The sequence below is a fragment of the Mus musculus genome, chromosome 4, assembly GCF_000001635.26.
Source record: "Mus musculus strain C57BL/6J chromosome 4, GRCm38.p6 C57BL/6J".
Classification (NCBI taxonomy): Eukaryota; Metazoa; Chordata; class Mammalia; order Rodentia; family Muridae; genus Mus; species Mus musculus.
The window spans coordinates 117,184,392-117,208,912 of NC_000070.6; the positions used below are offsets into that span (position 1 = coordinate 117,184,392).

Here is a 24,521-nt window from a genome sequence, read left to right on the forward strand (position 1 = left end):
GCCTGGAACACACAGGATGGAAAGAGAGAGCTAACCCCTGAAGGCTGTCATCCCTTTAACCTCATGCCGATGACGATGATGGTAAAGTTAAAATATAAAAGAAAACAACTTCTTGTCCATGAACATCTTAGACTGGCCTCTAACTCACAGTGTAGCAGAGTGACCTGTTTTCTTTGTTTTGTTTTTTGAGGCAGGGTCTTACTATGTAGCTCTGGCTGTGCTGAGTCTGTTATAGAACCTGATCTTCCAGAGCTCCTGAGTTCAATTCCCAGCAACCACATGATGGCTCACAACCATCTGTAATGGGGTCCAATGCTCTCTTCTGTTGTGCATGAAGACAGCGTACTCATATACATGAAATAAATAAATCTTAAAAAAAATTTAAACCTGGCCTTAAGACAGGGTCTTGTTATGGAGCAGACAACACGGGTCTCAGGAAAGCAGCAAATACCCTTATCAGCTGAGCCTTCTCTCCAGCCTCCTTTATTTTATATTTCTTTATTTATTTGTGTGTGCATGTGGGTGTGCTCCTATGAAGATCAGAGGGAAACTCTCAATAGTCAGTTCTCTCCTTCTAGTGTGCAGGTGCCAGGGATCAAGATCAAGTCTTCAGGCTGGGCGGCAAGTACCTTTATCTACTAAGTATCTGCCCCTCCTCCCCCTCCTCCTTCCCCTTCCCCTCTCAGGTTTCTCTGTGTAGCCCTGGCTGTCCTGGTGCTCACTCTGTAGACCAGGCTGGCCTGGAACTCAGCGATCTGCCTGCCTCTGCCTCCTGATCCTGGGATTAAAGGTGTGTACCACTGCCCAACTCCTTTCTTTTTAAAAATACATTTATTGGGGTTGGAGAGAGGGCTTTGCAGTTAAAGACACTAGTTACTCTTGCAGAGGACTTAGTTCCATTCCCATCACCCATCCAGCTACCTACAATCATTTGTAAATCCGATCCAGAGGATCAGGTATGCCCTCTTCTGACCTCTGATGGCACCATCTTGCATGGGATGCACAGTATAAAACACTCATATATACTGATAGGTAATCTTTGCCAATGTAATAAACCTACTCAAGCCAAATTAAAGCTGCTCTCACTGGTCCCAAGAAAGGAGACCAGGGAAGTTGCCAAGGGGAGAGAGACAGAGGGAGGAGGTTAGAGAAAGAGAAAGAACATGCACTTAGGAAGAGAGAAAAAATGCAGAGAGAGAGGGAGAGAGAGAGAGAGCGGGAACCACGATGTCTGGGTGATAGATTGAAGAACCTCTTGGTGAGAGGAAGTTTAGGGTTGGGGGGAGAGATTTGCCAGGTAGGGACTAAGGAATGCTGGGGTCACATGGAGGCCAGGTCTACTTTGGTGTGTAAAATATGCACCTCAGCCATTTGTCCTGGGTCTGAATCCCAACACACACAAAATAAACAAATATAAATAGTTTTCAAGAGTGTGTATTTGTGAGGGCATGGTAGCAAAGGCAGAGAGACAGGCAGCAGAGTAAAGCCAGCCTGGTCAATAGAGTGAGTTCCAGGCCAGCCAGGGTTACATAGCTAGACCCAGTCTCAAAATTTTTTAAAAAGAAAAAAATGAAAGAAAGAAAGAGAGAGAGAGAGAGAGGAAGAGAGAGGAAGAGAGGGAGGCAGGCAGGAGGGAGGGAGAGAGGGAGAGAGAGACAGAAACAGAGAACCAGCCCACTCTGTTAACATTTCTTCTAGGCTCTGCCCCACAGTTACCTGGCATCCAGGTGTGTCTGACTCACTATAAAAGGGGCTGCTTGCCACCTCCTCACTCTCTAATCCTCTTAATCTCTTACTCTCAGACCCTTCTCTCCCTGCCCTTTCTCCCTCTCTTTCTCCCTCCCCTTCTCCTCTCCCCTTCTCCCCCCCCCCCCCAGCCTTTCTCTGACTCTATTCCCTCTTCAATTCCCCTTCTCATGTCCTAAATAAACTCTGTTCCATACTATGGCTGGCACCTCAGGGAGAAGGAATTCCTCAGCATGGGCCCTCAGAGGCACCCCTGGTCTCTACCAAAACATATCCCGTTCTTTCTTTCTTTTTATAAAATACAACATACTCTTTTGGTGAAATATGCCTGTAATTTTCTCTCAGTGTTTTTATCTGAAACAGACATACAAAATGAAGATTTCCTTTGACGATATTTCATAAGAGAGATAGGGGTAGAGGGTGATGGACATCTATTAAGTTCCTCTCCTGTTGCAATGACAGCAGAGGTCATCAGATCAGTGGCTTTAGGGACATCCCAAGTAATATTCAGCAGGAGTTTGGCTCAGCTTTTTATTGTTGTTTTTGTTTGTTTTGAGACAGAGTTTTACTGTATAGCCCTGGCTGTCCTGGAACTCACTCTGTAGACCAGGCTGGCCTCAAACTTACAGAGATCCATCTGCCTCTTCCTTTGAGTGCTGGGTTCAAAGGTGTGCTCCACCACTGCCCTGCTTTCGTTTCTTCACCCACCTTCCTTCCTTCCTTCCTTCCTTTCTTTCTTTCTTTCTTTTTCTTTCTTTCTTCCTTCTTTTTCTTTCTCTCTCTCTTTCTCTCTTTCTCTCTTTCTCTCTTTCTTTCTTTCTTTCTTTCTTTCTTTCTTTCTTTCTTTCTTTCTTTCTCCAATTTTTTGGTTTGGTTAGAGTTAGACAGGGTCTTACTAGACAGCCATGGCTGTCTAAAACTCCATATGCAAACCAGACCAGGCTGGCCTCAGACTCAAAAAAAATACACCTGCCTGCCTCTACCTCATAATCCCGGGGATTAAGGGCATGTGCCGCCATGCCTTGCAGCGTTTTCAAAACAAAACAAAACTGTGGGAAGCCACATGTGCCGTTGCAGAGTGGCACTGACTACTGCTGGCCACCATGCATAAGTTTGGACAAACAACCAATGTATACATATGCAATAAAGTTTTTTGCAAAGACATTGCCTGGCCCGGGCATGATAATGAGGCTTTGAGAGTATAACCAATCAGATGTGAGACATGCAAATGAGGTATGATAATGAGGCTCTGTGAGGTACAGAGAGAGAGAGAGTAGCCAATCAGATGAGGAACATGCAGATGAGGCTTAGTGCATAACCAATCCGGGTGTGAGACACGCCTCTCCTAGGCCTATATAAGCAACACCAGTTCTGGGCTCGGGGTCTCTTCTTCTCGGCAATCAAGCTCTCTCAATAAACGTGTGCAGAAGGATCCTGGTGCAGCGTCGTTACTGCTGGCCAGTCCAGCGCACGCAAGACAAAACAAAACAAAACAAAACAGTATTTATATTTCATCGAGTGCTTAATAAGTAGTCCTCAGTCAAGTATGATGGCCTGCACTTTTTATCCCAGCATTGGGAAGGCAGAGGCAGGCAGATCTCTGTGAGCTCGAGGTCTATAGATTGAATTCCAGGATAGACAAGACTGCACAGAGAAACCTTGTCTTGAAAAAAACAAAACCAACATTTGAAATGTAAATTAAAAAATCTAATAATGAGGGCTGGTGAGATGGCTCAGTGGGTAAGAGCACCCGACTGCTCTCCCGAAGGTCAGGAGTTCAAATCCCAGCAACCACATGGTGGCTCACAACCATCTGTAACAAGATCTGACGCCCTCTTCTGGAGTGTCTGAAGACAGCTACAGTGTACTTACATATAATAAATAAATAAATCTTTAAAAAAAATCTAATAATGATAATAATAATAAAAACAAAACCTAAAATAAAAAAGCAGACCAGGCTGGCTGGAAACTCACATGAAAATAACCTGGCTTTGAACTTGTGAACAACCCTCCTGCCTCCTCCTCCTCCCCAGTGCTGGGATTGCTTTCCAGCTCTTCAGTGGCTTCCTCTTGCTGCCAAGGAACAGTTCACAGACTCTCTAGATTCCTCTCTCCTCTCCTAGAAATCAGGCCATGCCCCTATGCAACTCTCTCTTTCTGAGACAGAGTTGAGAAAGTGTTGTGACCTTACAGTTCTTACAAAGAGCTCAGCTCTCTTGCTCTCTCTCTCTCTCTCTCTCTCTCCCTCCCTTGCAACTATGAGCAAAGCCAGCCCCCGTCTGAGCCCTAGACCAAGGGTAGCCTTAATCATAACCTTGCTTTTATCTAGTGTCTTCCTACATTGTGACTCTAGGCACTCCTGGCCATGCCAGGCTAGATTACAAAGTAAAGAGCTTGCCCACCGGGAAACCTGTAATAAGAGAGTCAGGATCCCATTTTATCCTCTAGAAGTGAGGGCTGTCTCTTTTCCTCATCACCTCAACATTATGGCCTGGTTTGGTGATGTACACCTTTAATCCAAGCAGAAGGAGGCAGAAGCAAATAGATCTATGAGTTCCAGGTCAGCATGGGCTGCATAGCAAAGTCCAGGGCAGCCAGGGCTACATGTTGAGACCCTATTGAAACAGGAGAAGGAAAAGGAAGAGGAAAAAGAGAGAAAACAAAACAACAAAACAAAACCCTGTCATTCTGTTTCAGCCTTTCCTATGATACTCCGTCCTCACGTCTCCTGCCCATAGCCCATAGTTATGCAATTGTCTAGTTTCCCCTTGGCTTTCCTTTTCTTCAATAAGTCGTAACATCAGGCTATAAGTAGGTAACACACAGTTGTCACCTTGCTCCTCAGGATCCTTGGTGCTTGGCCTGTATTGGTTAGCGATGTATTATTAGAGGCTCAGCACACAGACGGCCCTGTGTCCTAGAACAAGAACTGCTAGTTCTCAATACATTTTTTGTTGTTGTTGTTGTTGTTTGTTTTTGGCTTTTTTTTTTTTTTTTTTTTTTTTTTTTTTTTGTAAATGAATATACCAGGATAACTGGTTTCAAGGTTTGACTGTTCATTTTTATATTTATCTCTTGGTGCTGGGATTAAACCCAGTGTTGTCTACCTGCTAGGCAAGTCCCTCCCCTGCCCCCCATTTATTTTATTTTTAATTAATTAAGAGAACTTTTAAGTTGGGTGTAGGTGCACGTGCCTGTCATGCCAACATTTAGGAAGATGAGGTAGGAAGATAAAGAGTTCAAGATCTTCCGAGTTCACTCGGCGAGTTTAGTGCCAGCCTGAGATACAGCAGGCTCCCTAATGGCTGCCCAGCACGGATGAGATTAAGGCAGAGAACTATGCTCAACTTCCCAGGCCCACCTGGTTCCATAGTGAGTTCAAAGTCAGTGTGAAGCACAGTCTCAAACTTTCAAGAAGCAAAATCAAACTACGCCTTCCTCCCCGGCTTAAAAATAAAAAAGAAAGAAAGAAAAGAAAAGAAAACTTTTACTTGGTGTAAATTTCTGTGACTCCGGCTTCTGCACTGCCCTCTGGCGGCAGCTCGGCATCTACTAAGGGAAAATAAAATAAGGGCAGGCTTATTTACATACCCACAATACATTGCGCACGGATCAGTGCGTAAATTTAAATTAGTAAACGCTTATTTTTTTTCTTTCCCGTTATATTTTCTTTACAGCGATGTGTTTTTTGAGAGACCTGCGTGAAAGCAATTGAGAAGTCATTATTTATTTTTGTGTAACTAACCACCATCGGTTATCTAGGAGGTACAGTCGGTAGAGAAAGCTCACTGACGCGGGTTTAGCATACTCTGGTTTCTCTTCAGATCGTATAAATCTTTCGCCTTTTACTAAAGATTTCCGTGGAGAGGAACAATTCTGAGTCTTAACCCAATTTTTTGAGGTCCTGCTCGTGCAGGGCTAATAATTCTGGTTTAAGATTAGAACTTATGTTCCTGAAATAGGAAAACTTCTGAGTAGTTACTTATTTCAGTTTGTCTGCCTATCTTCTGAGTAATTAGTACTATTAGTATTTAGTTCAATTGAAGCCTGTTCTTGGGCTTTCTTTCACATCTCTAGCAGTACCTCCCCAGAAAAAGGATTACTAATTTAGTCAGACAGTCATGTTTATGTTTATACAGATCAGTAAGTGCTCTTATTTTGTAGCATTTTTTTTCATGACTAAAGTCTCATTATGCAGGCCAGGCTGGCCTGCCTCTGTGCTGCATTTAAATTAGTGTACCAGTATGAGCATACTTTCTACTAAGTTACTAGTTCTAGGTTCCTCAGGATGGGGGTGGGTGGTAACGTGTCTGTAACTCCAGCACTGTGGTCATGGACATGCAGGTGGATTCCTGTATCCATACTAACTGACACTGCTTGGGTGACAAAGAGCCAGAGACTAGGTAGCTCAGAGAGCTAGGGAGAAACAACACAGCAGGAGCTGCAGAAATGGCTAAGCAATAAAAACCTGTTGCTCTTGCAAATCTGTTGCTCTTGCAAGTTTTTTGTTTGTTTTTGTTTTGTTTCGAGACAGGGTTTCTCTATATAGCTCTGGCTGTCCTGGAACTCACTTTGTAGACCAGGCTGGCCTCGAACTCAGAAATCCGCCTGCTTCTGTCTCCCTGGGATTAAAAGCGTTCGCCACCACGCCTGGCTCAGCTCTTGCAAGTTTGATTCCAGTTACCTGTAACTCTAGCATCCTTCCCTCTGGCCTCCCTGCATGGACATATTTAAAAATAATGAGAATAAATTATATAAACAACACATGATACGACTTGGAATGATGACAGGCTGTAATCTTAACTACTCAAGAGGCTGAGACAGCAGAATTCCAGACTTGGTTCCATGACAAGACCATTTCAAAAGACCAAGCCTTCCTCCTCTAACTGCCACTAAAGGGCTGAGGCATATAACTTGGTGATAAAACAATTTTTTATATATGTAGGGATTGGGGAGTGTTTGCTGATCAAGTACAGGGACTGAGTTTAGATCTTAACACCTGTGTACAGGGGGTAGTGGTGTCCGTAACTCCAGCACTGTGGTAATGGACATGCAGGTGGATTCCTGGAGCTTGCTAGCCAGCAATTTGTTCTTAGGAGTAACCCAACAGAAGAGACTGAGAGGATGCCCTCAAGCCCCAGTTGGGGGTCTGCCTTGGAAGTGAGAAGGGCAGATATTGGTCACTGTTAGGTGAGGAAGTGTTTGGCTCTGCTCGCTCTAGGTGGTGGGCTGCCGGCAGCGAGAGCTGGGTAGGAATTGTGGCGCTCCTGTGTAGTGCAGGCCAAGAAGCCAATTAAGGACTTGCCAATAACATCCCGACTTCAGCTCAGTTTCTTAGTTTCTGTTTTGTTTTGTTGTATTTTGTTGTTTGGTTATTTTTTTTAGTTTTTTTTCCTCCCTGCTACCCCGCCCCCCAGCTTTTAGGGTCTCGCTTTATATCTTTGGCTGGCTTGAAACTCACTATGTGGACCATATTAGTCCAGAACTTTTATAATTGCCTGTCTCAGCCTCCCAGCTGGTAGGGTTACAGATGTGAACATCACACTCAGCTTCCTGTCTTATATTATTTTATTTATTTATTTTTGAGACAGAATCTCTATGTGTAGCCCTAGCTGTCTTGATACTTGCTAAGTAGACCAGGGTGGCCTTGAACTCACAGATAATCCAGCTGCCTCAGTCTTCCTCTGCTGAGACCGAAGGTGTGTGCACCACCATGCCCAGACTTTTATAGGTTTTTGAAACAGGATCTCATTCTGTAGATGAGGCTATTCTCGAACTCACACCTCATCTGCCTCCTGAATTCGGAGAACACCAGTGTGAGCCGCGCGGCACAGCTCCGGCTTCCTGGTTTTTCCGTCACTTCAGCTGTTGGTGCTGAGAGGGTAGTGCTGGACAGAAGGTTGCTCAGGAGTCGGAATGTCAGTGGAGCCAGGAGGCCATGACCACTACGTGGGTGATCTTTTGCACTCTGATCTGAGAAGAGGTTCTGTTGGGAGCCGCCCCCACATTCGCCGTTACAAGATGGCGCTGACATCCTGTGTTCTAAGTGGTAAACAAATAATCTGCGCATGTGCCAAGGGTATCTTATGACTACTTGTGCTCTGCCTTCCCCGTGACGTCAACTCGGCCGATGGGCTGCAGCCAATCAGGGAGTGACACGTCCGAGGCGAAGGAGAATGCTCCTTAAGAGGGACGGGGTTTCGTTTTCTCTCGCTCTTGCTTCTTGCTCTCTTGCTTCCTGCACCCTGGCTCCTGAAGATGTAAGAAATAAAGCTTTGCCGCAGAAGATTCTGGTCTGTGGTGTTCTTCCTGGCCGGTCGTGAGAACGCGTCTAATAACAATTGGTGCCGAATTCCGGGACGAGAAAAAACTCGGGACTGGCGCAAGGAAGATCCCTCATTCCAGAACCAGAACTGCGGGTCGCGGTAATAAAGGTTCCCGTAAAGCAGACTGTTAAGAAGGATTCAACTGTATGAATTCAGAACTTTTCAGCTGGGGAACGAGAGTACCAGTGAGTACAGCTTTACGAGGTAAGTCCGATCTTGAACTTTCTAACGAAATTCAAGACAGTCTATCAGAAGTAAAGTGGAATATGTTTGGCCTTGAATTTTTTCTAGTGTTAGAAGCCCTTTTGTTCCTTTTCACATGTTATCAAGTGGTTAAGATAGGGCGGATTCTAGATGAAATTCAGGACAAGCTATCAGAAGTAAAGCGGGGAGAGAGAGTAGGAACAAAGAGGAAATATGGTACACAAAATAAGTATACAGGCCTTTCCAAGGGTCTTGAACCCGAGGAAAAGTTAAGGTTAGGTAGGAATACCTGGAGAGAGATTAGAAGAAAAAGAGGAAAAAGGGAAAAGAAGAAAGATCAATTAGCGGAGGTCTCTAGGAAAAGGAGCCTGTGCTCATCGCTGGATGGGCTCGGGGAGCCAGCTCTTAGTAGCTCTGAAGCAGGTGAAGAATCCTCCTCTGAGGAAACAGACTGGGAGGAAGAAGCAGCCCATTACCAGCCAGCTAATTGGTCAAGAAAAAAGCCAAAAGCGGCTGGCGAAGGCCAGTTTGCTGATTGGCCTCAGGGCAGTCGGCTTCAAGGTCCGCCCTATGCGGAGTCCCCGCCCTGCGTAGTGCGTCAGCAATGCGCAGAGAGGCAGTGCGCAGAGAGGCAGTGCGCAGACTCATTCATTCCCAGAGAGGAACAAAGGAAAATACAACAGGCATTTCCGGTCTTTGAAGGAGCCGAGGGTGGGCGTGTCCACGCTCCGGTAGAATACTTACAAATTAAGGAAATTGCCGAGTCGGTTCGTAAATACGGAACCAATGCTAATTTTACCTTGGTGCAGTTAGACAGGCTCGCTGGCATGGCACTAACTCCTGCCGACTGGCAAACGGTTGTAAAAGCCGCTCTCCCTAGTATGGGAAAATATATGGAATGGAGAGCGCTTTGGCACGAAGCTGCACAAGCGCAGGCCCGAGCAAACGCAGCTGCTTTGACTCCAGAGCAGAGAGATTGGACTTTTGACTTGTTAACGGGTCAGGGAGCTTATTCTGCTGATCAGACAAACTACCATTGGGGAGCTTATGCCCAGATTTCTTCCACGGCTATTAGGGCCTGGAAGGCGCTCTCTCGAGCAGGTGAAACCACTGGGCAGTTAACAAAGATAATCCAGGGACCTCAGGAATCCTTCTCAGATTTTGTGGCCAGAATGACAGAGGCAGCAGAGCGTATTTTTGGAGAGTCAGAGCAAGCTGCGCCTCTGATAGAACAGCTAATCTATGAGCAAGCCACAAAGGAGTGCCGAGCGGCCATAGCCCCAAGAAAGAACAAAGGCTTACAAGACTGGCTCAGGGTCTGTCGAGAGCTTGGGGGACCTCTCACCAATGCAGGCTTAGCGGCCGCCATCCTCCAATCTCAGAACCGCTCCATGAGCAGAAATGATCAGAGGACATGTTTTAATTGCGGAAAGCCTGGGCATTTTAAGAAAGATTGCAGAGCTCCAGATAAACAGGGAGGGACTCTCACTCTTTGCTCTAAGTGTGGCAAGGGTTATCATAGAGCTGACCAGTGTCGCTCTGTGAGGGATATAAAGGGCAGAGTCCTTCCCCCACCTGATAGTCAATCAACTGATGTGCCAAAAAACGGGTCATCGGGCCCTCGGTCCCAGGGCCCTCAAAGATATGGGAACCGGTTTGTCAGGACCCAGGAAGCAGTCAGAGAGGCGACCCAGGAAGACCCACAAGGGTGGACCTGCGTGCCGCCTCCGACTTCCTACTAATGCCTCAAATGAGTATTCAGCCGGTGCCGGTGGAGCCTATACCATCCTTGCCCCCGGGAACCATGGGCCTTATTCTCGGCCGAGGTTCACTCACCTTGCAGGGCTTAGTAGTCCACCCTGGAGTTATGGATTGTCAACATTCCCCTGAAATACAGGTCCTGTGCTCAAGCCCTAAAGGCGTTTTTTCTATTAGTAAAGGAGATAGGATAGCTCAGCTGCTGCTCCTCCCTGATAATACCAGGGAGAAATCTGCAGGACCTGAGATAAAGAAAATGGGCTCCTCAGGAAATGATTCTGCCTATTTGGTTGTATCTTTAAATGATAGACCTAAGCTCCGCCTTAAGATTAATGGAAAAGAGTTTGAAGGCATCCTTGATACCGGAGCAGATAAAAGTATAATTTCTACACATTGGTGGCCCAAAGCATGGCCCACCACAGAGTCATCTCATTCATTACAGGGCCTAGGATATCAATCATGTCCCACTATAAGCTCCATTGCCTTGACGTGGGAATCCTCTGAAGGGCAGCAAGGGAAATTCATACCTTATGTGCTCCCACTCCCGGTTAACCTCTGGGGAAGGGATATTATGCAGCATTTGGGCCTTATTTTGTCCAATGAAAACGCCCCATCAGGAGGGTATTCAGCTAAAGCAAAAAATATCATGGCAAAGATGGGTTATAAAGAAGGAAAAGGGTTAGGACATCAAGAACAGGGAAGGATAGAGCCCATCTCACCTAATGGAAACCAAGACAGACAGGGTCTGGGTTTTCCTTAGCGGCCATTGGGGCAGCACGACCCATACCATGGAAAACAGGGGACCCAGTGTGGGTTCCTCAATGGCACCTATCCTCTGAAAAACTAGAAGCTGTGATTCAACTGGTAGAGGAACAATTAAAATTAGGCCATATTGAACCCTCTACCTCACCTTGGAATACTCCAATTTTTGTAATTAAGAAAAAGTCAGGAAAGTGGAGACTGCTCCATGACCTCAGAGCCATTAATGAGCAAATGAACTTATTTGGCCCAGTACAGAGGGGTCTCCCTGTACTTTCCGCCTTACCACGTGGCTGGAATTTAATTATTATAGATATTAAAGATTGTTTCTTTTCTATACCTTTGTGTCCAAGGGATAGGCCCAGATTTGCCTTTACCATCCCCTCTATTAATCACATGGAACCTGATAAGAGGTATCAATGGAAGGTCTTACCACAGGGAATGTCCAATAGTCCTACTATGTGTCAACTTTATGTACAAGAAGCTCTTTTGCCAGTGAGGGAACAATTCCCCTCTTTAATTTTGCTCCTTTACATGGATGACATCCTCCTGTGCCATAAAGACCTTACCATGCTACAAAAGGCATATCCTTTTCTACTTAAAACTTTAAGTCAGTGGGGTTTACAGATAGCCACAGAAAAGGTCCAAATTTCTGATACAGGACAATTCTTGGGCTCTGTGGTGTCCCCAGATAAGATTGTGCCCCAAAAGGTAGAGATAAGAAGAGATCACCTCCATACCTTAAATGATTTTCAAAAGCTGTTGGGAGATATTAATTGGCTTAGACCTTTTTTAAAGATTCCTTCCGCTGAGTTAAGGCCTTTGTTTGGTATTTTAGAAGGAGATCCTCATATCTCCTCCCCTAGGACTCTTACTCTAGCTGCTAACCAGGCCTTACAAAAAGTGGAAAAGGCCTTACAGAATGCACAATTACAACGTATTGAGGATTCGCAGCCTTTCAGTTTGTGTGTCTTTAAGACAGCACAATTGCCAACTGCAGTTTTGTGGCAGAATGGGCCATTGTTGTGGATCCATCCAAACGTATCCCCAGCTAAAATAATAGATTGGTATCCTGATGCAATTGCACAGCTTGCCCTTAAAGGCCTAAAAGCAGCAATCACCCACTTTGGGCAAAGTCCATATCTTTTAATTGTACCTTATACTGCTGCACAGGTTCAAACCTTGGCAGCCGCATCTAATGATTGGGCAGTTTTAGTTACCTCCTTTTCAGGAAAAATAGATAACCATTATCCAAAACATCCAATCTTACAGTTTGCCCAAAATCAATCTGTTGTGTTTCCACAAATAACAGTAAGAAACCCACTTAAAAATGGGATTGTGGTATATACTGATGGATCAAAAACTGGCATAGGTGCCTATGTGGCTAATGGTAAAGTGGTATCCAAACAATATAATGAAAATTCACCTCAAGTGGTAGAATGTTTAGTGGTCTTAGAAGTTTTAAAAACCTTTTTAGAACCCCTTAATATTGTGTCAGATTCCTGTTATGTGGTAAATGCAGTAAATCTTTTAGAAGTGGCTGGAGTGATTAAGCCTTCCAGTAGAGTTGCCAATATTTTTCAGCAGATACAATTAGTTTTGTTATCTAGAAGATCTCCTGTTTATATTACTCATGTTAGAGCCCATTCAGGCCTACCTGGCCCCATGGCTCTGGGAAATGATTTGGCAGATAAGGCCACTAAAGTGGTGGCTGCTGCCCTATCATCCCCGGTAGAGGATGCAAGAAATTTTCATAACAATTTTCATGTGACGGCTGAAACATTACGCAGTCGTTTCTCCTTGACAAGAAAAGAAGCCCGTGACATTGTTACTCAATGTCAAAGCTGCTGTGAGTTCTTGCCAGTTCCTCATGTGGGAATTAACCCACGCGGTATTCGACCTCTACAGGTCTGGCAAATGGATGTTACACATGTTTCTTCCTTTGGAAAACTTCAATATCTCCATGTGTCCATTGACACATGTTCTGGCATCATGTTTGCTTCTCCGTTAACCGGAGAAAAAGCCTCACATGTGATTCAACATTGTCTTGAGGCATGGAGTGCTTGGGGGAAACCCAGACTCCTTAAGACTGATAATGGACCAGCTTATACGTCTCAAAAATTCCAGCAGTTCTGCCGTCAGATGGACGTAACCCACCTGACTGGACTTCCGTACAACCCTCAAGGACAGGGTATTGTTGAGCGTGCGCATCGCACCCTCAAAGCCTATCTTATAAAACAGAAGAGGGGAACTTTTGAGGAGACTGTACCCCGAGCACCAAGAGTGTCTGTGTCTTTGGCACTCTTTACACTCAATTTTTTAAATATTGATGCTCATGGCCATACTGCGGCTGAACGTCATTGTTCAGAGCCAGATAGGCCCAATGAGATGGTTAAATGGAAAAATGTCCTTGATAATAAATGGTATGGCCCGGATCCTATTTTGATAAGATCCAGGGGAGCTGTCTGTGTTTTCCCACAGAATGAAGACAACCCATTTTGGGTACCAGAAAGACTCACCCGAAAAATCCAGACTGACCAAGGGAATACTAATGTCCCTCGTCTTGGTGATGTCCAGGGCGTCAATAATAAAGAGAGAGCAGCGTTGGGGGATAATGTCGACATTTCCACTCCCAATGACGGTGATGTATAATGCTCAAGTATTCTCCTGCTTTTTTACCACTAACTAGGAACTGGGTTTGGCCTTAATTCAGACAGCCTTGGCTCTGTCTGGACAGGTCCAGACGACTGACACCATTAACACTTTGTCAGCCTCAGTGACTACAGTCATAGATGAACAGGCCTCAGCTAATGTCAAGATACAGAGAGGTCTCATGCTGGTTAATCAACTCATAGATCTTGTCCAGATACAACTAGATGTATTATGACAAATAACTCAGCAGGGATGTAAACAAAAGTTTCCGGGATTGTGTGTTATTTCCATTCAGTATGTTAAATTTACTAGGGCAGCTAAATTGTCAAAAAGTCTTTTTCAGTATATGTTACAGAATTGGATGGCTGAATTTGAACAGATCCTTCGGGAATTGAGACTTCAGGTCAACTCCACGCGCTTGGACCTGTCGCTGACCAAAGGATTACCCAATTGGATCTCCTCAGCATTTTCTTTCTTTAAAAAATGGGTGGGATTAATATTATTTGGAGATACACTTTGCTGTGGATTAGTGTTGCTTCTTTGATTGGTCTGTAAGCTTAAGGCCTAAACTAGGAGAGACAAGGTGGTTATTGCCCAGGCGCTTGCAGGACTAGAACATGGAGCTCCCCCTGATATATGGTTATCTATGCTTAGGCAATAGGTCGCTGGCCACTCAGCTCTTATATCCCATGAGGCTAGACTCATTGCACGGGATAGAGTGAGTGTGCTTCAGCAGCCCGAGAGAGTTGCAAGGCTAAGCACTGCAATGGAAAGGCTCTGCGGCATATATGAGCCTATTCTAGGGAGACATGTCATCTTTCAAGAAGGTTCAGTGTCCTAGTTCCCTTCCCCCAGGCAAAACGACACGGGAGCAGGTCAGGGTTGCTCTGGGTAAAAGCCTGTAAGCCTAAGAGCTAATCCTGTACATGGCTCCTTTACCTACACACTGGGGATTTGACCTCTATCTCCACTCTCATTAATATGGGTGGCCTATTTGCTCTTATTAAAAGGATAGGGGGAGATGTTGGGAGCCGCCCCCACATTCGCCGTTACAAGATGGCGCTGACATCCTGTGTTCTAAGTGGTAAACAAATAATCTGCGCATGTGCCAAGGGTATCTTATGACTACTTGTGCTCTGCCTTCCCCGTGACGTCAACTCGGCCGATGGGCTGCAGCCAATCAGGGAGTGACACGTCCGAGGCGAAGGAGAATGCTCCTTAAGAGGGACGGGGTTTCGTTTTCTCTCGCTCTTGCTTCTTGCTCTCTTGCTTCCTGCACCCTGGCTCCTGAAGATGTAAGAAATAAAGCTTTGCCGCAGAAGATTCTGGTCTGTGGTGTTCTTCCTGGCCGGTCGTGAGAACGCGTCTAATAACAAGGTTCTGCTCTGCTCGCCTCTACTCCATGTCCTGGTCCCAGAGTCCCCCTCACTATTTCCTCACTCCTGAATTCTCACTTTCTCTCTTTCAGTACTGAGCCTTTCTCATTGTTTTTGTTTTTGAGACAGGGTTTCTCTGTGTCCCCCTGAATGTACTGGAACTCTCTCAGTAGACCAGTTGTTTATTTTTTATTAATTTATTTCTATAGTATGTGTGGAGATGTTTTACTGAAGTATGCCTATACACTAGTAGCATGCCTAGTACCTGAGAAGGTCAAAAGAGGGCATTGGATCCTCTGAGACTGGTGTTACAGATGGTTTCGAGTCAGCATGTGGGGACTGGGGATTGAACCCAGAATCTCTGGAAGAGCAACCAGTGCTCTTTCATGGCTGAGCCACTGCTCCAGCCTTTAAAGATTTATTTATTTCCTGTGTGGGTGTGTGTCTGCGTGAGTGTGTGGACACATGAATGAATGTGTGCTCAGGGAGTCTTGGAAGAGGACACCTGACCACAAGCTATAGTTACTAAACCAGAAAGAAAAAGACAACAAAATCAGTCTGGTGGCCCCTGTCTGTACTGCAACACTTAGGACACAGAGACAACGGGATTGCTACAGTTGCCATAGGGGATAACTACCTGTTCTCTGAGGGGTGGGGTTGTCAGTTGCCTGAAGCTTCACTGCTCCTAGAAAGCCAGGGTGACAAGGTTTAGGGAAACAACTGAATACCTTTTAGACAGTTTTGGGGATCTTAGAATATAACACTGTAAAAAACCCAGAACAGTTAAACTGACGGCAAGATTCCTCAGGTGCCTCTAGCATTAGGGGGTGGCATGGTCACAGCGCTGGGGATTTCAGGCAAACATTCCTTCAGTGACTAGCGTACCCACCTATGTGCTAAAGCAAGCTGGTGGTCCAAAGCAGAGGAAACAGGTGCAAAACGAAGGCAGAGATTCCAGACTTCTCTCCAGCTTTTGGCTTTCTGATAGTCGACTGAAGGCTCCATACTTTTTAGAAAAAGTGCCTGATATAACCCAATTTCCAAATAAACCCACATTCCTGGGCTTTAGTGAGTTCCAGGCCTGCCTGGTCTACAGTGAGACCCTGGCTAACCTGGTCTGTAGTGGGTGAGTTCCAGGCATAGAAAAACCTTGTCTTGGATAAACAAAATAAATTGTAAAAAGAAAAAAAATCACATTCTAATTGTACTGACTAATATTAGGCCAAGTTGAAACAAGCCAGAGTCATCCTTAAGATCTGAGGCATTTTCTTAATTAGTGATCAATGGGGGAGGACCAAGCATGCACTGGTGGTCCTAGGTTCTATAAGAAAGCAGGCTGACTTTTTTTTTTATGGCCAGTTTTTTTTTTTTAAAGATTTATTTATTTATTTTTTTATTTTAAAGATTTATTTATTTATTATATGTAAGTACACTGTAGCTGTCTTCAGACACTCCAGAAGAGGGAGTCAGATCTCGTTACGGATGGTTGCGAGCCACCATGTGGTTGCTGGGATTTGAACTCCTGACCTTCGGAAGAGCAGTCGGGTGCTCTTACCCACTGAGCCATCTCACCAGCCCTTATTTATTTTTTATTATATGTAAGTACACTGTAGCTGTCTTCAGACACTCCAGAAGAGGGCATCAGATTTCGTTATGGATGGTTGTGAGCCACCATGTGGTTGCTGGGATTTGAACTCGGGACCTTCGGAAGAGCAGTCGGAGCTCTTAACCACTGAGCCATCTCGCCAGCCCAGACTTTTTTTTTTAACACTTATTTATTTATTATATGTAAGTACATTGTAGCTGTCTTCAAACACCCCAGAAGAGGGCATTAGATCTCATTACAGATGGTTGTGAGCCATCATGTGGTTGCTGGGATTTGAACTCACGACCTTCAGAAGAGCAGTTGGCACTCTTAACCGCTGAGCTATCTTTCCAGCCCCCCAAGCTGACTTTTTTAATGCCCCAGAAGTACAGACAGGTGCACTGTACCAAACCCTTTCAACACTTGTAGAAATCAGCACACTGTAGATTAGACGGAATCATCTTTCAGTCCTTTGACTTCTTTTCCTTAAGTTTGAAAAATTGTATAATAATTGACTATTGTCAAATTTTTGTATGTAGTAGTATAGCTTTAATTTATCTTACTACATAATCCCAGCACTTGGGAGGCAGAGGCAGGTGGATTTCTGAGTTCGAGGCCAGCCTGGTCTACAGAGTGAGTTCCAGGACAGCCAGGGCTACACAGAGAAACCCTGTCTTGAAAAACCAAAACCAACCAAACAAAACCCCCCAAAGCTCAGCCACATTCTTGGGTCCCAGGGCAAGCACAGTTAACGCTCAACACATTGGTGTAAAGTGTATGTGTCAAGACAATTTTCAAGGTTTTTATTTCTTTAAGATGTATTTATTTCTTTAATGTGCATTGGTGTTTTGCTTGTGTGTGTGTTTGAGGACGTCGGATCCCCTGGAACTGGAGTTATAAACAGTTGTGAGCTGCCATGTGGGTGCTGAGAATTGAACCCTGGCCTTCTAAAAGAGTAGCCGGTGCTCTTAACTGCTGAGTCATTTCTCCAACCCCTATTTTATTTATAGTTATCATTTGTCTATTTTAGGATTTATTTTGAAATAGGGTCTAGCTGTTCTAGAACTTGCTCTGTAGAACAGATCAGACTCAACCAGAGAGATATGTTTGCCTTTGCTTCTAAGTGTTGGGACTAAAGGTATGGACCACCGCCACCTTCCTCCAACCTCATGTTCTCTTTACTGTGTTTTTATGTTTGTTTTTGTAGTAATAACTTTCTGGGTTCAGTTAATGCTACCCAAATGCACATGAATGTGGAGTCACACTGGGAGCATGAGCAACCTTCGAGAGAACCCCCCCTTCCTCAGTACCGGTTAACTGCCAGTAGTTCGTTCGCTAAGGGTGGGGTTCTGAAGACCCCCCACCCCCCAAATCAGACTTTGTTGTTGATTCGTATATTCTCGTAAATACCGCTTTCGTCCTGCCCCCTAATGGTAGCTCAGAGGTAACACAGGAAGAAAGGTCGGCCTTTTGGAAATCTGTTCTGTGATTTAGCATCTTTTTTACATACCCACAATGCACTGCACACAGGCCCGCGCTTACATTTAAAAGTGTAAACTCTTTTACTTCGGTTTCTTGTTTTGTTTTGTTTTATCAGTAGTTATTCAGTTTTCAGAGGCTTACTGTGAATCGAAAGAAGACGTCACTAACCAATTATTTCGTGCATCTAGTTCCCATCGGTTATGTAGGAGTGACAGTCAGCCGAGGACAGTGGGCGGAAACGCAGCTCCATACTCTGGTTTCTCTTCAGATCGTATAAATCTTTCGCCTTTTACTAAAGATTTCCGTGGAGAGGAACAACTCTGAGTCTTAACTCAATTTTTTGAGGTCCTGCCTACCCAGGACTACTATTGCATGTTGAAAGTTAGTAGTGTTTAAGACCACATTCTTGCAGTGTGAGTGGTACCTGCATATCTTGTTTTTGCTGTGCAGGTATGCATACACAGTAGGTATCCACACATGATTGCAAAATACTCAAACATATCTTGAGGGAGCCAGACATCCTCAAGTACATTCAGCAGTTTTTGCCATGGTTTTGCTCACAAGTCGACTTTTGTCCTTTCCAATGGCCCTTCTCCAGGAATACTTTCTATTAAGTCACAAGTTAGCCGGGCAGTGGTGGCTCTCGCCTTTAATCCCAGCACTTGGAAGGCAGAGGTTTACAGAGTGAGTTCCAGGACAGCCAAGGCTATACAGAGAAACCCTGTCTTGAATCCCCCCCCCCCCCCCCCAATAAAAGAGTCACAAGCCTGTTACCTGTCTCAGTGTCTCTCTGAGAAAATCAAACTGGTTGAGCTAGGTTCTCATCCTAGCACCCAGGAGGGAGATCTGTTGAGTTCGAGGCCAGTCTGACCCACACAGTGAGTTCCAGGACAGCCAGAGCTACACAGAGAAACACCTCCAACCCCGGTCCCAAAAAGCCAAAGAAGGGCTGGTGAGATGGCTCAGTTGGTAAGAGCACCAACTCTTCCAAAGGTCCGGAGTTCAAATCCCAGCAACCACATGGTGGCTCACAACCATCCATAACGAGATCTGATACCCTCTTCTGGAGTGTCTGAAGACAGCTACAATGTACTTACATATAATAAAAATAAATAAATCTTAAAAAAAAAAAAAAGCCAAAGAAAACTGGCAGGTTTAGCAGCACCAAGTTTTGTTTTCTTTCTTCTTTTCTGCTCTTTTTCTTTTCAGTGTTTCTCTGTGTAGCCCTGGATGTCCTGGAACTTGATCCATAGACCAGGCTGGCCTCAAACTCAGAGATCTGTCTGTTTTTGCCTCCCAAGTACTGGGATTAAAGGTGCACACCACCAGGTCCTGGCCCCCTAGGATCCATAATTTTATAAATTCTCTCCTCTTTCAGCCTTGGTATTCTAAAAACCCAACCAAGGACATGGAGAGAGGTGAAGAGGACCCAAGTTGGATTCCCAGCACCCACATCCTGTGGCTGGCTGTAACTCCAGCTCCAGGGGATGGATCTAATGCTTGCTTCTGGCCTCAAAGGCACCTGCACTCTCTCTCTCTCTCTCTCTCTCTCTCTCTCTCTCTCTCTCTCTCTCTCTCTCTGTCACACACACACACACACTTAAAAGTACTAAAATTACAAAAAATATTAAACAAAATCCAGCCTAATTTAGGAGCTTTTATCCTAGACCTGTATCTTCAGGGAGACTTGCACCTTTTCCAAACATGCTTCGAGTGAGGGTTCCCAGACCCCAACTCCCCTGGACATAGGGGCTCTTCTCATTTTCATAATCACTAGATAATCATCGTTTGGTGTTAACTTTAAGGCAATTTAACTTTCTGAGCTGGGTGTGATGACACATCAAACACTCCAGAGAGAGACAGAGACAAGAGGATTGTCCATAAGTTTGAAGGCAGCCTAGGCTATCCAGTGAATTTCAGGTCAGGGAAAACTCCATGTTAGGACCTGGCCTCAAAAATAAAATAAAATAAAATAAAAAAGTCATTATAACTTCCTTCCTTATCCCCCACCCCCACCCCCAGTCTCCTTCCAGCTCTTACAACCACCTCTCCTAGCACCTCTCGGAAAGGCTCACATTCACCTCACATAACACAAGGACTGAGGTCCATGGAGAAGACTGCTGACTTTGCCTGCCCTTAACCCACCTCTGTGTCAGAACTAGCCTCCTGTAACTTAACCTCTTGGAATCTATTAACCGAGCAGAGTACTAACTTCCACCAACTCCCAAACTAAGAATGCCATCAGACATTTGCCTGGAGGAGAGCTGACCTCATCTAGCTGTAACTACCCAGGAAAATTAAAATTTTCCTTAATTTATGAAATTTTCTTGTTCTGTTCTATAAACCTTCATTGTGGTGGCCCATGGGAAGTGACACTATTACGAGATGTGTCCTTATTGGAGGGGATGTGGGGTGTTTTGTTTGTTTGTTTGGTTTGGTTTTGGTTTTTCGAGACAGGGTTTCTCTGCATAGCCCTGGCTGTCCTGGAACTCACACTGTAGACCAGGCTGGCCTCAAACTCAGAAATTTGCCTGCCTCTGCCTCCCAAGTGCTGGGATTAAAGGCGTGCGCCACCACGCCTGGCATGATGTGGCCTTGTTAAAGTGACTGTGGAGGTGGGGCTTTGAGGTCTCATATACGTAAGTCTGGTAACAGGCTTGTGACTCTTTTATTTGGGGGAGGGGGAGGGAGATTAAAGGTGGGGCTTTGAGGTCTCATATACGTAAGTCTGGCTGGCGTGATCCAGACCAGTCAGTCTCCTTCTGCTGCCTAGGATGAAATGTAGACCTCTCAGCTCCTCCAGCGCCGTGACTGCCTGGACGCTGCCATGCTTCCCGCCATGATGCTAATGGACTAAACCTCTGAACCTGTAAGCCAGACCCAAGTAAATGTCCTTTATAAGACTTGCCTTGGTTGTGGTGTCTCCTCACAGCAACGGAAACCCAAATCAGACAAATCTTTTTGTTGTTTTTTTCTAGACAAGATTCTCTGGATAGCCCTGGCTGTTCTGAAACTCCCTCTAGACAAGGTTGGTCTTGAACTCAGAGATTTGCCTGCCTATGTCTTCTGAGTGCTACGATCAGAGGTGTGTCTCAACTCAAAGTCAAAACTGCTTCTTTGTTGGAACATAATATTTGGAGTAACCTAGATATGTCTTTGAGTCATAGTTACTCAAATTTGGCTCCAGAATAAACTATTTCTTATTTCCTTTGAGAGGGTTTTGGGTTTTTTTGTTTTGTTTTGTTTTTTGTTTTCCTTTAACAGTTCTTGTGTGGTGGTGGTGGTGGCCACAATCAGTACTAACTCCAGTTCCAGGGGATCTGACACCTTTTTCGGACCCCAATGGCACTAGGCACACACGTGATATACATGCATATATGCAGGTAAAACACTCAGACACATATAACCTTTATTTTATGTATTCTATCTATATTTTGTTTGCAGGTACATCTGCACCTCAGAAGAGGGCATTGGATCCCACAGACAATTGTGAGCTGCTATGTGGGGTGCTGGGAATTGAACTCAGGACCTCTGGAAGAGCAGCCAGTGTTTTAAACTGCTGAGCCATCTCTCCAGCCCCCACATATAATCTTTAAACAATTAGAAAGAGATCCTCTTTTTTTTTTGTTTTTGTTTTTTTTTTTTTTTTTTTTTTTGGTTTTTCGAGACAGGGTTTCTCTGTATAGCCCTGGCTGTCCTGGAGCTCACTTTGTAGACCAGGCTGGCCTCGAACTCAGAAATCCGCCTGCCCCTGCCTCCCGAGTGCTGGGATTAAAGGCGTGTGCCACCACGCCCGGCTTGTATACTCTCTTAATTCATGGTGTACCTTGACATCTTCCTTTAAAACATGTTTGTATGTGTCTGTGCCTTAAATATGTATCTTTGCCACATGCATGCAAGAATCAGAATAGGTCCTAAAAGGCAGAAGATCCCCTGTAACTGGGGTTACAGATAGATACTTGTCATTAGACATTGTCTTAGGGTTTCCATTGCTCTGAAGAGACACCATGACCAAGGCAATTCTTATAAAAGACAACATTTAATTGGGGCTGGTTTACAGATTCAGAGGTTCAGTCCATTATCATCATGACAAGAAGCATGACAGCTTCCAGGCAGGCATGGCTCTGGCAGAGCTGAGAGTTCTACATCTTGTTCCGAAGGCAGATAGGAGAAGACTGGCTTCCAGGCAGCTAGGATGAGGGTCTCAAAGCCCACATGCACAGTGACACACTTCCTCCAATAAGGCCACACCTTCTAATAGTGCTGCTCCTGAGGCCAAGCATATTCAAACCACGACAGACAGATATTTCTGACTTGTATTATTGCCTTTTTTTTTTTGGTTTTTCAAGACAGGGTTTCTCTGTGTAGCCCTGGCTGTCCTGGAACTCACTTTGTAGACCAGGCTGTCCTGGAGCTCACCCTGTAGACCAGGCTGGCCTTGAACTCAGAAATCCGCCTGCCTCTGCCTCCCAAGTGCTGGGATTAAAGTCATGAGGCACCACCGCCTGGCGTTTTGCTTTTTTTAAAAGTTTCCTTTCTACTCTGCAGAGGAAAAGGGGGAAGAAGGAGAAAGAGAGCAAGGGAGCACCTCCTAGGGATGACGGAATGACTGCTATGATGGACACATGGGGTGGCTTCCATGGGTCTCTCCTGGGTCTCCTCACCACTGTTATTCTTCTCTTTCCATTTGTCCCTTGTTTATTTTATCATATGGTGAGATTGGTGCCTTCCGGCTTAAACTCCACAAGGCTGATGCTACCTCAGCACTTTTTTTTTTTTTTTTTTTGGTTTTTCGAGACAGGGTTTCTCTGCATAGCCCTGGCTGTCCTGGAGCTCACTCTGTAGACCAGGCTGGCCTCGAACTCAGAAATCCGCCTGCCTCTGCCTCCCGAGTGCTGGGATTAAAGGCGTGCGCCACCACGCCCGGTTTACCTCAGCACTTTTAACCATTACCACCAACACCCACAGAGAACCTCCTGACCTCTGACTTCACACCTCACAGATCCATTCCCTCACCCTTTCTTTTTTCTTTCTTTTTTTTTTTCTTTTTTCTTTTGGTTTCTTGACCCTCGCTCTTTTGTGTGCTTGAGAGCTGGAGTTAAAAGTGTGCAAGACTAGGACCCGGCCCAGCCTCCAGTTTCCTACAGTAACCACTGATGTAAAATGCCACCCAATCCTTTTCTGCTTTAGAAGTCTACAGCCTTCGAGTCAGTTTACCCAGGGCGCTGTCTCTGTATGAAATAGCCAGCATGCTGGGGTGGGGTGCACATAGACATCTTGGACTTATAGCTAGGATTTAAATTTGACCTTGCTGTCGCGAGGACATGTTGAGAGAGAAAGACCCAAATGGAAGTATTTCGAGCCCAACTCCTAATGACCCATGGCATCTTATTCCAAATGGCCCAAAAGACAACTGGTGTTGTAAAATTTACTAGGGTGAGGTGTCTATTTAGCTACCTAGATATGTACCCCACATAAATGAGAGGCGATGATAATTCTCTTAAACTAAAATCAAACAAAAAGCCCTATGCTGGGTGGTACAGTACACATATTTAATCCCAGCACTGAGGAGGCAGAGGCAGGTGGATCTCTGAGTTCAAGGATAGCTTGGTCTATAGGGTAAGTTCTAGGACAGCCAGTGCTAAGAGAGACCCTATTTCTAGAAACCAAACCAAACCAAACCAACCAACCACCAAAAACCCTAAGCCTCCCCCTCCCTTTTAGAGCAGTAATTCTCTGGGAGAAATTGTCTCTCCCACTCTGTCACCTGTCTCTCCTGCAGCATTATTTCCCTTTTTAAAAATGTAAGGCAGGCAGTGGTGGCGCACGCCTTTAGTCCCAGCACTCGGGAGGCAGAGGCAGGCAGATTTCTGAGTTCGAGGCCAGCCTGGTCTACAGAGTGAGTTCGAGGACAGCCAGGGCTATACAGAGAAACCCTGTCTTGAAAAACCAAAGAAAGAAAAGAAACTAAAAAATGAAATAGATAAATTGTGTGTGTGTGTGTGTGTGTGTGTGTGTGTGTGTGTGTGTGTGTGTGTGTGTAAGAAAGAGAGAGAGAGAGAGAGAGAGAGAGAGAGAGAGAGAGAGAGTCAGGGATAACTTGCAGGAGTCCCGTCCTTCTGCTATGTGGATCCTAGGGATTGAATTGAAGTCATCACACTTGGCTGCATGCACCTTTACCTCGTCTGCCCGGCATGTTTTCCTTTTAACTCTTTCTGCTTTGACGTAAAAGTATTGATGTGTAGACCAAGCTGCCCTTGAACTTGTAGGCGATCCTCTTGCCTTTGCTGTTGGCCTCTGCTTCCTCTGTATGGTGATTGTGAGGGTGAGCCACTAGGTCTGACAACTGCATCTTTTTGTTGTTGAGACAGAGCCTCATATAGCTCAGGCTGGGCTTCAGTACCTGGTCCTTCTGGAGGAACTCTAGTCAGCCTAAGCACGACAAACATGGCTCTGGCAGGCTGCCTGCCCTTCTCCCCCATCCCCTCTGCCTTGCTAAAAACTGTTAAAATTACATTCCTAAAGCTAGCCACCAAGCTCTAGCCTCTTGACCACTTCCTCCTCAGGAGGCTAACTACCAAAGTCTTGAAGTCCAGCAACCAAAAGTTCTCTTTGGCTCATCTAATTTACATG

General features: G+C 45.2%; 2 non-coding genes across 2 annotated transcripts; both read left to right on the plus strand.

Moving 5' to 3' along the window:
- The first annotated feature begins 5,550 nt into the window (after positions 1-5,550).
- Positions 5,551-5,666, plus strand: Gm25099. The gene has a single exon (XR_003955550.1). It is a non-coding gene; the product is annotated as a U5 spliceosomal RNA (small nuclear RNA).
- Positions 5,667-18,136: 12,470 nt separating this feature from the next.
- Positions 18,137-18,252, plus strand: Gm23143. Its single transcript, XR_003955549.1, has one exon. It is a non-coding gene; the product is annotated as a U5 spliceosomal RNA (small nuclear RNA).
- The last annotated feature ends 6,269 nt before the right edge of the window (positions 18,253-24,521 follow it).